Raw genomic sequence first — 15,294 nt, 5'->3', positions numbered from 1 at the left:
TGTTGATGACATGAGTGTAGAGCAAGTGTGTACCGATTTGCGTGATTTTAGGGCAAAATTTGTAGGAGCAGTGTCCAAAAATGTGTTTGAAAAAATCGGCCTGATGGTGGCGCTATATGGGACAGATCCATGTTGATGAGATGAGTGTAGACATACTGTGTACCGATTTGCGTGATTTTAGGGCAAAAACTGTAGGAGTAGTGTCCAAAAATGTGTTTTAAAAAATCGGCCTGAAGGTGGCGCTAAATGGGACAGATCCATGTTGAAGAGATGAGTGTAGACATACTTTGTACCGATTTGCGTGATTTTAGGTCAAAAATTGTAGGAGCAGTGTCCAAAAATGTGTTTTGCAAGAATCGGCCTCATGGTGGCGCTAGAAGAGGGGCATGTGAGAATTGATGGTTGTGGTTCGGCAGGCAAGGAGTGTGTGTGCAAAATTTGGCATGGATCGGGACAACGGTTGCAGAGATATGAGCAGGGCAAAAGTGTGACGTGTGACGTGTGACAGACTGACTGACAGACTGACTGACAGACTGACTGACTGACTGGCGGACAGCTGGTCGAGGTTTAGACAGTAACTGCGATTTGACAGGCGCAATACACATTTCACAACACTTTTATCTTTTTTTTCTTCTTTTTTTTTGGGGTGACTCCTCTGTGTACCACCAGAAGGGGGCTCAAGTACCACCAGTGGCACATGTACCACAGGTTGAGAACCACTGTACTAGGCCTACAATATATGAGGAAGAAATTGTGCCTTACATTCAAGGATAAAATGCACCCTATGCATCGCCAGAGCGTCTCTGCCGCGCTGCTCTGTGCTGAGCACTAAGCAGCAGAGCAGACAACACTCATGCTGCAGAGACACAGACAACAGGCTGTACGGTAGCTTATTGCGCCAGGAGATCCACTGCCTGCAAGCAACTTTATAACTATTACGGGGAACACTGAGATTACAAACAATGTTTGCATTGTTTCACGAGGAGGACCCTTAAACAAGACCATTCTCTCAACTTGTTGGACTGACTGCTTTATTGGCTTTTTCTGTGTAGTTTTTTGTTTGTTTGTCTTTTCTTCAAAGGAAAATCTCGTAGGCTATTGGGGAACGGCTTGCGCAAGTCAGTGGTGATTTAAATGGATCTACTACTCCGGAATGATCGATGATAAAAAAGAAAAGAAAAAGGTAAGCAATTAAGCAGTGCACAGTGCACACGCATTTAATAATCTTGCGAATGCGTTTTATAGCTTGAATTTGAGCTTTTATGTTTTCCCCTGTCTAATTCCGTCCACATCGTGTTGTTTTAGGCGTACAGAGCCCATGGTACAGAGTTACAAAACAATGGAACATCAATATCGTATACACTTTGATCTCCTCTTTTAGCTCATAGCGGGCTACCAGACCCCCCACTCTCCCACCCACCACTCTTGATCAGAGGTGGAAAGAGTACATTTACTTATTGTATCATTTTGAGGTATTTGTAGGCTACTTTACTTGAGTATTTCCAATTTCCAATACTTTTACTTCGATTCCACATATCGGATCTAAATATTGTAGGCTTTTACTCCACTACAATTATTTGAAAACTTTAGTTAGGCCTACTTGTTACTTTGCAGATATACATTATTATATTCTAAAACATACATTAACCACTTCAGCCCTATTTTATACCAAGGCTATTTGAAAATATCCGATCTACAAGCTCAGTAGCTCACAAGGCATTGCTTTGAGCTTGAAGATCTGCTATTTTAAAAATGTACTTTTAGCCTACTTTTGGTGCTTTAAGTAGTCTAGAACATTGCCAACACTTTAATATAGACCTACATTTACACAAGTAGGTTACATTTTAAATTCCTGACTTTTAGCCTACTTGTAACAGAGTATTTTTACATTGCAGTATATTGATACTTTTTCTTTTTTTCACCACCACTGTCACCAGACCCCCCCACTCTCTCCCACCCACCTCTTGATTCATGCTCACATCTAGCTCCTTTCGGAACCCCTCACTCCACTGCTACGCAGCTGCGTATCCAGCAGCTTACATCCAGTGTTGCCGTTGTCTTTTAGTTGTGAAAGTGTTGTGACCGGCTGACTGCCCGGCAGGCAGGCAGGCAGGCAGGCAGTCTGCTCTGCTGTAGCGGTCTCAAAGGGAGCGCTTGTCTTGGAAATAAGCTGTAGCCTATTATGTAAAACCATAAAGCAACCATCAAATGAAAGCTGAAGACCGGGCGTTTTTCACGGTGTTGTTTGTGTTCAAATGATTGTGGTAGGATTAATGGCAAGGGGTCTCTCCCAGTCTGTAGGGTAAATTCAAATAATTAAGGGAGAGCTCAAACTGGGTCCTGGGATTTAATGTATTATTCTCTCTCTCTCTCTCTCTCTCTCTCTCTCTCTCTCTCTCTCTCTCTCTCTCTCTCTCTCTCTCTCTCTCTCTCTCTCTCTCTCTCTCTCTCTGTGTGTGTGTGTGTGTAATTCAAACCCCATTAGGCTACATGGACAATGAACAAGGTGCATTTTATATAGCATTAAGTTTATCTCAGCTTGAAATGCATCCCCAAAATTAGCCTATAGCAAAGTGGAATATCATTTGGACCAGATTAAGGGGTGGGGGTGGTGGGGGGGGGGGGGGGGGGGGATTATGGCTCTTATGGTTATCTCCACGCTGGCCTTGCAACACCCAGGGATGTCCCGGTTTGAAGTAGCTATGTGGCCCGGAAGAGGGAAGTCTGGGATTCTCTGTTGGAATACAGTAGCCTACCTCCGTGACCAGACTCTGGATAAGTGGATGGACGGTTGCATGGATGGATTGGTTGATGGGTGGATATTCTGTTTGTGTATACTGACAGATGTATACTGTACGATACATGCTGTCAGTTTATAGAGGCTGCAGCCGTGTGTGCAGTTCAGATGGTTGATGGTTGACTATTGTCAAAGAAGAAGCAGAGTTTGATTTGTCTCGGCTTTCTTGGTATTTATAGCCGAAGGCCAACCTTAGATTGGAACCCTCTGACTCCACTCTGCTCAGGAGCTCCTGTGCTTGTTCCAGTTTTGGACATATGAGCTTTCCACCCGACAGAGACAACACTCAAGTTTATGAATGAAAATAAGGCCTGTGAATGAATTGACATGGTTAGTATAAGCCCAGAACTTCTGAAGGAAATCTCTAATTACTTTACACTGTACAACGTTCAATAATGCACTTAGTATAAGCCCAGAACAAAGTACAGAATAATAACAGTCAAGTGTAATATAGAATCACTAGTGATCCATACAAAAATCAATAGTTTCTCACCTTTTGATGTAATTCCCCTTCCCACATACAGACTTCATTGTACCGTGGTTGTAGCTGATTGCATTGAAAAGCTCCCTGTATTACGTTTTCAGAACGTAGCCTGGATTTAGTCTGCATTTAAATTACACAAAAAGATTTTTTACACAGAAACAGCTTTTATAGTCTTCTTGGTGAAGCATTGCACTTTTCCATCAGGAACTGTTTGACAAAACGAACAAAAATATGTGAAGCTGTCATAATTAGCCAGAAATAGAAATTTGCCTTCTGAAGGAAATCGCTAATTACTTTACACTGTACAACGTTCAATAATGAAGGATGTGTCAAGATAAAATCTTGCTTTCCACACTGTACAGCAGAACTGAATGAGATTAGCTTATTGGTTGTATCACATCACATGTGGCTTGGTTCTGTTCATATGCTTGTAATCAACTGTTAATTGAGTAAGGTAATTAGTAGAGCAAATGTAATGTTTGTTTAAGATGTAATGTTCTGCCTTTTCCTGCCTGCTTTGCTTGGATCTACTTGACTCAGTTACTTTCTTTGTGTTCTGCTGCTTTCAATTTCTGGCTTATTATCCTGGCTTATTATCTTGCCTTCAGCATTGGAAAGTCACATTCTGACTCGGGTCTACAGGAACCATGACCATCAAGAAGCAACATTGTATCAGGAGAAACTGCTATTTGATCAAGTATGTACAGCAGGGATGTGCAGAGAATGTTAGAGAGGCAGGGGCTGACATTTCTAAAAGGGCCTTTTGGTGAAAATATCGAAAATGGCAGACCTCCAAGCTCACAACGCGCCACAGTGCGACGTACCATGAGCTTGGAGGTCAGCTATTTTCGGTGCTTGATACCACACTGAACTAAGCATAACCAAGTCAATGATGGAGATGTAGTGTATAGCATGGATGTCTACACAGAGAGAGCAATTCTTTCAACATAAGACGCTGCATTCAAGTTCAGGAGAGTTTGGACAAGGCAATTCTCTTGAATGCTGCCTTCAGGTATGGCATGGAAAGAGGTCATTTGCATTTCTTTGACCATAGTAAAAACTGCATTCATGGTCTGGAGAGGGTTAGCAGGGGCTCAAGCCGCCTTTGATGTTTATGTGTGCGCGTGCCTGATGTACAGTATGTATGATGAAATGACACATACTGTACAATGTGCTATTAATACATAGCATAATTTCTTAATAATTATTTGACATTGATGGATGCGGCTTCTTTGCCTTTCATTTATTCCACCATTTTACTCATAATGAATTCATAAATCATATTCCGGTAACATACATGACACAGAATATATTTTTTATGGTAACAAATGAAAACAGATAAGTGGTAGTGCTGAAGATCAGTTGAGAAATTGGCATTGAAAGATACACTAGTGGAGTACATACCTATGCCAGGCTGTGCAAGTTGTGGGTTGCAGTTCTCAGGACTTGAGGAAGCTGCAAAGGGAGATAGCGTTTATATGACCGACAGTTCAACTTTTTGTGGCGTCCCTATGGTCAGAAGGGAAATCCCTTATGGTGATTCACTCCAGAGGCCCTTTGGGGTTGATTAGATGATTAGATCAGATGTGTCTCATTGAGTGAAATAGCTTTTGTCTCTCTGTTTTTTTAGAGGCCCCTCAATATGTAATTGAAATTTGGGCTCAATGCCACAGATGTGGCTCTCATCACTGAGAGCTGAATAAGTAGGCGAATTTCTTGTGCCTTCCTTCAATTAGCTGGCCAAGGGCTACTAGGCGCTAGCCATGGTGCTGATTCTGCTGAAGTCTCGCGCCTGCCAAAGTGACAATTTATATGATAGCCTAAATGTGACTGTCTCCAGGGGAAAAATATTAATAATTGATTGTATGTCTCCGGCAGGCCGAAAAAAGACCATGTTGGTGTTGTTGCATCATGAGGTCTGCGGACCCCCAGAGGCCCTTGAGGCCAGCTAAATGATTTAATAGTTAGAAACCAATTTTGTTATTTGTACTCTCTCCATGGCTTTAATGCATATCTGTGCTGTCGGGCAGAAACCAGCTACCGTAACTTTGTTTTTTAGTTTTCTTTTTAATGTTAATAAATTATGTAAACATAAACAGTGAGGTTTCCACATACTGTAATAAGCCCCCTAGGGTTTTTTACCTCACCGGCACATTTATCTGTCACCTTTCCTATGGGGAAAAAAAAAACTAACATATTATGCATATCATCACTGTCGGGCAGAAACCTTGTATCTCCAAGTTTCACATTTGTATGTTTTTTTTTCTTTTCGTAAATTAAAGCCCTACTTCATCATAATAGACTGTTGCACAAAACGAGTGAAAATAGCAGATCTACAAGCACACAGCGCCTCGTGGTTGTGTGCTTGTAGATCAGCTATTTTCACTATTTTAAATAACAAAAGAGGAAGGTTTTGGACATACAAGGTTTCCACCCGACAATGGCGATAATTATGTACTGTATACTGTTGTGCAAATCAAATAAATCAACAACAAAAAAACAAAAAGAAAGGTTAGCTGGTTTAGCACATAGTTTGAGGATCCAATGGAGTCAGTTGGTTTTGTCAGAAGTGCTTTTCAATATTTTTCATTGGTTCTATATATTTTTTTAACCAACACACAGATGTAAACGATATTCAATAGCACTGATTTACGAGATTTAAAAAAAATAATCAAACTGGAGCTTCTTGAAATGAAAAAGGTTGAGGAGCCTCAACAGCAGTGTACAGTAGGAAAAATAATTGGTATAATATAAACGTATTTGCATATTCCGAGGGATTGCATTACACTAAGCCCTGTTTTTATTCATTAATAGCCTGTTTGTAACAAGCTGCAAAAACCTGCAGGGAGCATCCAGGGAAGAGAAAAGCACTAGATTGGAACACTTCCTAGAAGGCTATTATGGTTAGTTTTAATAGAGTGCTGTTGTGTGACTCACTGTACTGTATATACAGTATGGAATAATGAGCTCTGGTGATTATTTAGATATGTGGAATAATACTGTGGTAGAGCTGTAATGACCCGCAAGTTGTCTAGGGCTAAAGGGGTCAAGACATATCCACTAGGACACCAGTTTGCGAAAATATAGATGGTTTTATTTACAAAATGGTAGAAAATAGTGGGTTTGTATGAAATAGTTCTCTTCTTTAACAATATAAATAGTAGAAAAGTATAGACACTAAATACTCTTCTAATGCGATTCACTGTAGCCGAAGGCTGAAAGGCTTGAGATGTTAATATAAAATCCTCTTAAGCCCCAGGGGGGTCCAGGGGAAAAATCCGCCTAAAATGTATGCCCAAATTGGAACAGTTGTGGACACAAAACTACAATGATTGTGGCTAATCTTGTCCCACCAAATGTCAGCTAACCCCTGAAAATTCACAAATGCAGTGTAACACATCACATTTCTCTTACCAAATTGTCCTGCTGTGATTATTTAGCTAGGAAAAGAGGATTGAAAAAGACCTCCGCCTATGGAAAATTTGCCTTCTGAATAGTGAATGAGCCTCAAGACCTCATTGAAAACATAAATATTGAATAGAGAAATTGTTCACCAAGGTGTCATCAATTGATAGGCAAAATTGTATGAATATATTCCAAACTATGTAAACTCTACAGATGTTTTAGTGAGAGTAGTGCTGTAATATTAGTAATGTTAAAGTATAGGGTGAAAAATGATAAAAACGAGTAACAATAAGTAGTAATAATACTGTAATATGAGTAATGTATGGATGAAAAGTACAATGGCAGCTGATTACTATACTGTAGGACCACTGTAACAATAATCAACAATGAAATTGTACTTTTATTTGGTCTCTATTGATTTATTGACATTTATTGACAGCTGTTCAGAGGTCAACACCTTTTGCCCCCGCCGGCGGGGGCAATGGGGTTCAAGAGGTTAAGTGAGAGACTATGAATATAAGTCCGAAGACTGTAGCCAAAAGGCTGAAAGGCTCTAGATGTTAAAAGGAGACCAGCGGCGTGAGGCCGCTGGTTAGCTCAGAGCTGACATTAACAACCAAACAAAACAAACACAACAGAACAGAACAAAACTAAGCTAATCACTGATAAGGAGACTTAAACAGTAACTCAACCAAAAGGCAGTCTTTCCGAAGGACTCAACACAGGAATAACCAACGAAAACAAGAACAAACACACCAACCACGGCCTCCTCACGTCACTCCGCTGCTCCATGACTGGATCAGAGTCAGACTCTCCAACTGCATTGGAATATAATTACAGGACGAATAATAATAATAATAATAACGATCGCCGCGGCGGTCGTCTTAACGGATCCAGCACCTGCACAAGTACACAAGTAGCCACCTGTAATTACAGACAATTTCATGAAATTGCATGAAGGAATCCATGATACGCACACTGTGTGCGTACGTTTGAAATTGCATTTTTATAGCGCTTTTCTAAGCAAGTTGTGAACTCAAAGCATTTCACAATGGTCCATTCATTCATACACTCCCCTCACTTCCCACATTCACTTCCCACATTCACACACCAATGGTGGCAAGCCGACACATTTGATTCGAACCGTTGACCCACGTATCATTGGACACCCCGCCCACCCCGCCCTCCGCGATTTACTGTGAATAAATGAAGTTACTGTAGTTCTGTGTGCCTCCAGCCACATGCAGACACAAGCACAACAACAGATGACAAGATCACTCTGTCAAAAGAGATCAGGGCCTTGGCAGATAAAACATGTAATAGCTATATTTTAGGAGGCGCTCTGTGATTTAATAGGAATTAAATTAGCATGCACTCCTGTGGAAAATCCAACAGGGCTGCTCTCAATGTTGTTCCCAAAGCCAGAGAGGGGGAGGTTGACTGGCAGGTGTGCCGTCCAATGGGGCGACAGGACCGCCTTGCATCATTCCAAAGCCCTGGCCAATGGGGTGGCTCCCGAATCAGACTCTGAATCAGACTTTTGAGTGAGAACATCATTTCCCAGCAAGCGCAACCTCCTGAGCCACAGTGCAGCAGAGCCACGCTATAGAATCAGCGGCGGCCGCGCCGCGGTGAGAGACAAACACACTCGCTCAGCGAGTAAACGCCACGCGGTATTTGACAAATATGAACACAATCCAGCTCTCACCGCCCGCGTATGCATGCACAAACGAGCACGCTCGCGGGGTCAGTAATCGGACCCTAGGCCAGCCTAAACATCACGCAGCACTTCATGCTTTTCCCTCCTGATCAGACCAGAGGTTATAGAATGTGAGCCGACCCGGACACAGTTGACCATAGTAAAACACAGAGCTAGACCTGTATGTGTCCCGGGCATTGTCAGTTATTTTGGGATCAGGTAGATCTGTATCTGTACAGCTATATTTTCGTCCATGCCTTACCCCTTATCCACAAATTTCTTTGCCTTTTTTTACTATTTTGAAAAACATTTAAAAATACTTCAAATAGCCGTTTTGAGCTTGTGATCAAAATAGTAAAAATGCGTGCGTGCGGCCGTGCGTGCGTTTTTGCGTGTGTGTGTGCGTGTGTGTGTGTGTGTGTGTGTGTGTGGTGGCGGTTGCTTGGGTGGTGGCTGTATGTCTCCCTGACTGGTTTATTGTCAGTCTGACCAGTCTGACCCCTGCACACGACTCCAAAGATAATATATAGCAATTTTTGTGAGTTGTGAAGGGCAGGGAGAGTGTTTTCTGCTGGTGTTTCAGTCCGAGTGTATCAAAGGGTGCGTTCGGAAATGCACACCGGGTGTGTGCTCAGTGTAGTGAGTGCCTAAACCCAACCCTAATCCTAACCCTAACCTCAGTAAAACTATGCATAAACCCAACCCTAACCCTAACCTCAGTAAAACTATGCCTAAAACTAACCCTAACCCTAAACCTAACCAGACCCAGTGCGCATTTCCGAACGCACCCTTTGATACACTCGGACTGAAACACCAGCAGAAAACACTCTCCCGTGAAGAGAATATAGGTGTGCGTGTGTGTGTGTGTGTAAGGTGGCGATTGCTTGGGTGGTGGCTGTATGTCTCCCTGACTGGTTTATTGTCAGTCTGGCCAGTCTGACACCTGCACATGACTCCAAAGATAATATATAGCAATTTTTGTGAGTTGTGAAGAGAATATAGGAGTAGCAGCCAAAAGTGTGTGTGGCCTGGGCCTATATTGTCATACAGTCATGGCTGAAAGTATTGGCACCCTTGCATTTGTAAAACAGAAAAAAACTAAAAGATCTTCCAGAAGCTTGGCAAATGAAAACATATTTTGCATCAACATACAGTATTTGGTTTGCAGAGGAACACAACATAAAACTAGAATACATACAGAATCCTAGCTCATTCTGCACAGATATTTGCATAAAATTTACTTAAATACACTGTACTTGAATTTCAAGCAGGCTATTCGCCTGGCTGGAACTCACCTGTGGTGAGTCCAAGTTGACTTTAATCTTTAGTAACCAGTGCTAACCACTAATCCACCCAGTTTAAAAGGAGTAAATCTCTCATTCTGCTGTTTTGTGTCACACACTGAGCATGGACCAAATAAAAAAGGAGAGAATTGTCAGGAGGTCAGAGGTCAGATTGCAGCCAAACAGGGACAATCTGAAAGCTCCAAGTCCATCTCAAGAGACCTTGATGTTCCTTTACTGTGCGCAATCTAGACTATTGTGTGTTGTGTGTTTTTTGTTTTTGTTTTTTGTTTTAAACAAATGCAAGGGTGCCAATACTTTTTATTGTACTCATTCTAGTTATAGAGTTCTAGAGTTATTGGCTAAAACAGAAAGCGGGCTGATCTAGAGCCACCATGAGGATGATTCGAAAAAGTCGCACCTGTGCAAAGTAAGCGGTACTGACTTCGCATGGTATCAAACACGACACACGTGCATATCTCCTTGTATTGGCCGTTCTGCCCGTGTCTCGTACTACGGATATAGGAGGATAGGTACCTACACACAAAGCCAGATATAGGAGCGGTTAGCACCGCTCAAATATGTGGTGGCGTGATTTCCTCAGGATAACGAGAGAGTCAGGTTCTGCCCAGGGGCATAGTTCCGCCGATTTAAAACGAATCCAATACGGAACTAAAACCTCCTATGTTTGGCCGCTAGTTGTGCTGTTTTCCCCCCGCGAGGTACCAAAAAGAATTTGTCTACATTGGACCCCATTAGTTTTCCCCTTTGATTTTCTAACCTTAATAAACATTGTCATAAATACTTTATGGTTCATGTCGCTAGTGAAAAACTCCCTTTCAATCATTTATGTTAAAATTGATGATAAAGTTGCGGGGGGAGTGGCCAACTAAACTGATACTAGCCTGCTGTGTTCTTCTTCGTGTGCTTTATTTCGAGAGGCTCCGACCACATTCTCCCATGTATCCCTGCGGTTCCACGTGACTGTTGGCATCCAACAGCATTCCTTATGATACCTGGGGTACCATTCAAACAATGATGGCGACACCCATACAAGGGACAAAAAAAACATCATTTTCGCAGCATAGAAAGTTAGAAATCAATGGATTCGCGTAGTCCATATTACAAACAAAACACTCGGGTAGTTTGAGAAATAATGTTCTGTTACATTTAATATTTCATATTTCACCTGCTCATCTGTTTGATGTGAAGGTTTTGATGTGTGGAGAACAGAGACATATTTTCCTCTTTGATGTTTGGTGCAGTACTGTAGAGCTATTGGGGTCCGTGTGGGTGTCTGGTCCAAGCACTGTTTGTTTGATTTCCAATCAAGCTGTCCTCATTCCTCGGTTCAGGCTGATCACACATTGTATCAGGTTCCCGAAACACCAGCACAGAGACGGTGAAAATGTAGTTCCTTCACTTGAGAAGAATGTGTACTTTATAGCAACTGTATTGCAACTGAATCTCGCTGTGGAATTTAAAATAATTATCGATTAAATGGCACAGTGCCTTTTTTCCTTACAGATTCAAGCTCGTTTGATGTTGGAAGAGGGAGATCTTTTGATGTGATCAGGAATGATCACATTGAATCAAATGAGGTAAAACAAATGTCATTCCTCCTATCACCTGACATCTGACCTGACTTTGAAATCTAAAAAAGGCAGTTGGAGTCTATTGAGTTGAGTCACAAATGTGATCGGAGAAACCATTTACAATTTAGGCATAAGCAAGGACAGCACAAGGTAATACATCAAATACATAGGAATTCATGGGTTGCATGGGTTTGTAGTCCTAAACCAGCCATATTGAGGACCAACACAGGCGTTCAATTTGTCTGATTGGCCTAGAACCAATGTTCTACGTTAATCAAAACACCTGTGTTGGTCCTCAATATGGCCGGTTTAGGACTACAAATGCAACCCATGAATAGTAAATTAGGATTGTATGCAAACCAAGAATCTATCAGTCTAATCTATAAACTGTACAAACCAGTGGCGGAACAATTCAGAACCGGGCCGGTATGCGAGCCACAATGCTCGGGCCCCCTTACCCGTCTCACGCCAACCCCCCCCCCCCCCCCCTCGTTGCCGCCACCGCCGCCTCCACGCTATGTCAAGCTCTTTATGCCTTCATGCCATATATTTTTATACATGAATACAGCTACACAAAACAGTTAGGCTACAGACCTATCTGACTGGCACACATATCCACAATAGTATGCACACAAGCACACAGCAATTGTGCATCACATCTTATGCAACCAAAACGCACATTATTCTGTTGATACAGGCTTTCAGCTGCACGATAGAGAAGAGAAGTCCTAACAGTTGACCTTTTCAGGCAATAATACTCACAGATTAGTTGTTCCAGTTCCAGAATCAGAAAGTATCCTTGATGATAATATCATTGTATAGTTTCCTCGCTGGCATAATTGTTCAATATCCACCGTCATGATTAATGCCTTAATTGCTTGCTTGTGTTGTGCATTGCTGCCTGTCTCGTTTGAAAGTGTCGGTGGTATATTTTAATTGATACAAACTACAAATGGTTTTGAAAGTGCGCGGTTCCACTGCAGCCACTACACTTCTCACTACACTGAACGTAAACAACATTGTCTGTCTGTGAATAGAAGCCAATCAAGCCATGACATCTGTCTGCTTTTCCTGTTGTCCTTCACAATAAAGTGTGTGTCCCCCTTTACTTCCCAATGTGCGACATTTTACCCAGGTTAATATAAACAGGAAATAGGTGAACAGAGGCAGCACGATGCAGAATACAGAAAGGGGACCCAATTGCGAGGGAGGGGGACGGTCAGGCAGATTGACGGTCGTTTGGACTGAGACTGACAGTCAGTCGGAGGCTGACGGCCGGGCCCCCGCGGTTCGCGGGCCTATATGCGGCCGCTTACCCAGCTTAACCGGACGCTCCGCCCCTGGTACAAACTATACACAGGTCAACAATGACCTAGCAACAGTCTACATAACATGCTATCTAATTACATTTTAGCCTTTGCTTAAACCTAAACCCAAGGTTGTCAAGGCTAAGGCAAGTGCTACGGTGAGTGCTACGGGCTAAGGTGGAGTCTGAAGGAGAAATCACGCTATTTCTATGTGTCATTATTTCGACTAAGGGTTACGTTTTAGGGTTAGGTTAGGCATAGTTTTACTGAGGTTAGGGTTTGGGTTATGTTTAGGCATAGTGGTTAGCATTCACCAGGTTAGCATTCACCAGCGTCGGCAGGTTAGCATTTCACCAGGTTAACATACACCAGCGTCGAACAAACGGAACGTCGAAAAAATGTTATGTCGAAATATCGACACGCTCCCGAGTCTGAAGAGGTGGACCTTCAGAAACAGATTATGGTAGAAGATTTGGAGTCTGCAGTTTTAATTGCCATGGGGGAGTTCATTCCACAGTTAAAGGGGGCCTGTCATCTAAAGGGTTAGTGTCACTTTAAGAATCATCTCAAAAAACAAGTTAATATTTTTATGATGTCATTGTGGGGATGCGCAATTATAAGCCAATCAAATTAATTGTCTGTATAACCTGACTGTATGACTACTTACTGTACTGGTCAGCTGTTGTTGGGGGGCGAGGGGCAGATTACACTGTGACATGAGCTTCAGACTGTTTCAGACCGTTTTCAGAGAAGCTCATGTCACAGTGTAATCTGCCCCTCAACCCCTTTAGGTGACACTACCTCTTTAAGGAGCCAGAAGGGAGATAATAAGGATCTTTTCAAATCCATACAGTAGCCTGAAATTATCAGTGGTGTAAAGTAACTAAGTACATTTACTCAAGTACTGTACTTAAGTACACATTTGAGGTATTTGTACTTTACTTGAGTATTTCCAATTTCCAATACTTTTACTTCTACTCCACTACATCTCGGATCCAAATATTGTACTTTTACTCCACTACATTAATTTGAAAACTTAGTTACTAGTAGTAGTTAATTTACAGATAGAAATTATAATGTTATAAAACATACATTTACCACTTTGCCCTATTTTATACCTAGGCTATTTGAAAATAGCCGATCTACAAGCTCACAACGCGTTGCATCGCAACGCGCTGTGAGCTTGTAGATCTGCTATTTTCCAACATTTTGTACTTTTACTTTTGGTACTTTAAAGTACATTTTGATGCCAGCACTTTCGCACTTTTACTCAAGTACATTTTGAATTCCGGACTTTTACTTGTAACAGAGGATTTCTACATTGCAGTATTGATACTTTCACTCAAGTATACAATGTGAGCACTTTTTCCCACCACAGGAAATTATTTAGTATTTACACACAGCGCTTACACCACAGATGAGTTGAAGACCTTGAGGCTCATACCTATACCGTCGGGGTCTGTCCCATGGTCACAGTTTGCAATAACCTTCATACGTTTGTTTTGATTAAACACTTAATCATTTATAATGTCCGGAAAACGTGTGGACAGAAAAAAGATCCTTTTGAGATCTGAGATCCTGGGGGGCATCCTATAGTGTGATAACCTTCCTGTTTATTGTGGCCATGGCCCTAGCCCCATATAGAACCTCACCCTCCGCTGTATACTGTTATGCTCCGAGATGAGGTCCTACCGCGGTATCCCAGGGCTGGGGTAGAACGCCTCCACGCTGAGGTAGAAAAACACTTTTCCCAACGCCATAGTGCATGTTTTATGTACCGTGGGATGGAAAACCATAGCCTGGAAGCGTGGAACTACCTTTACTTTTTGGATACAATTTCGGGAAAAGTGTTTTCTACCTCACCGTGGAGGCGTTCTACCCCAGCCTGGGGATACCGCGGTAGGACCTCATCTCGGAGCACAACAGTATGCAGCGACGTCTCTGTCCCACTCCCCCCCCCCTTGTGACAAGCTGGATAGCAGAGAGTGGAGGGCAGCGATCCAGGAGTCCCGAGTTGGTGTCACCTTGTCAGCACTCTTGCATGGCATGACATGGCATTTTTGCTGCAGTCCCACTTTTCAATCCGGTACGACAAGATAGAGTATTTCTGTATGGAGCTGTGTTTCTCCTCCCTGCCCCCACTAAAGATCATTGTTCTTAAAGATGCAGTGCCATGATTGTTTTCCCCCCTAAAACATGATGATCAGGTGTTATGATTATACTAGGAGGAAGATTTTTTCTAAAAAGTGTACGAAACGTGTTAAAATTGGGATTTTATGTGGCCACACCCACCAGTTCATTAAGTATGCCTGGTTGTCAGGTGGCTGGTGACCCAGCTGAGGTTAGCCACACCCACAGTGTTGGGTGAATGGTAAAAGGGGAGGGGATGAGTTTATGATGTCAATTAAACTGTGTCTTTCAGTTTTCAGGAAGTAACCAAAAATACACAGGGAAGACAAATCTGCACATTATAACGACACCTGGGGGTCTATTAGAGTAATATCAACTCCATAGACACATACAAAACAGAAAAAGTACAAAACTATGGCACCACCTCTTCAATGAAAGCAAAGAAACAGACTAGAACATCTTGAAGAGGTAGTCCTCTTCCCTCAACTTGTTCTTGCATCTCAACCTTCTGTGTATGTTGTTATGAAACCATTGCAGTTCTATCCCAAATGATACAACGTTCATTCAATGCCGTTTTCAACAACCATTGATTGG

General features: G+C 42.2%; 1 protein-coding gene across 1 annotated transcript in view; it reads left to right on the top strand.

The window, feature by feature from the left end:
* Positions 1 to 1,057: 1,057 nt before the first annotated feature.
* The window catches only part of opn5 (opsin 5), a gene marked incomplete at its 3' end in the record, with an annotated part of 72,777 nt that continues 58,540 nt past the window's right edge, over positions 1,058 to 15,294 (top strand). The window contains exon 1 of the mRNA XM_080744289.1: positions 1,058 to 1,183. The remainder of the gene's footprint in view (positions 1,184 to 15,294) is intronic.

This window comes from Nannobrachium achirus (genome assembly GCF_963921795.1).
Source record: "Nannobrachium achirus genome assembly, chromosome: 16".
NCBI lineage: Eukaryota > Metazoa > Chordata > Actinopteri > Myctophiformes > Myctophidae > Nannobrachium > Nannobrachium achirus.
This window is presented reverse-complemented; position numbering and strand designations above follow the sequence as displayed.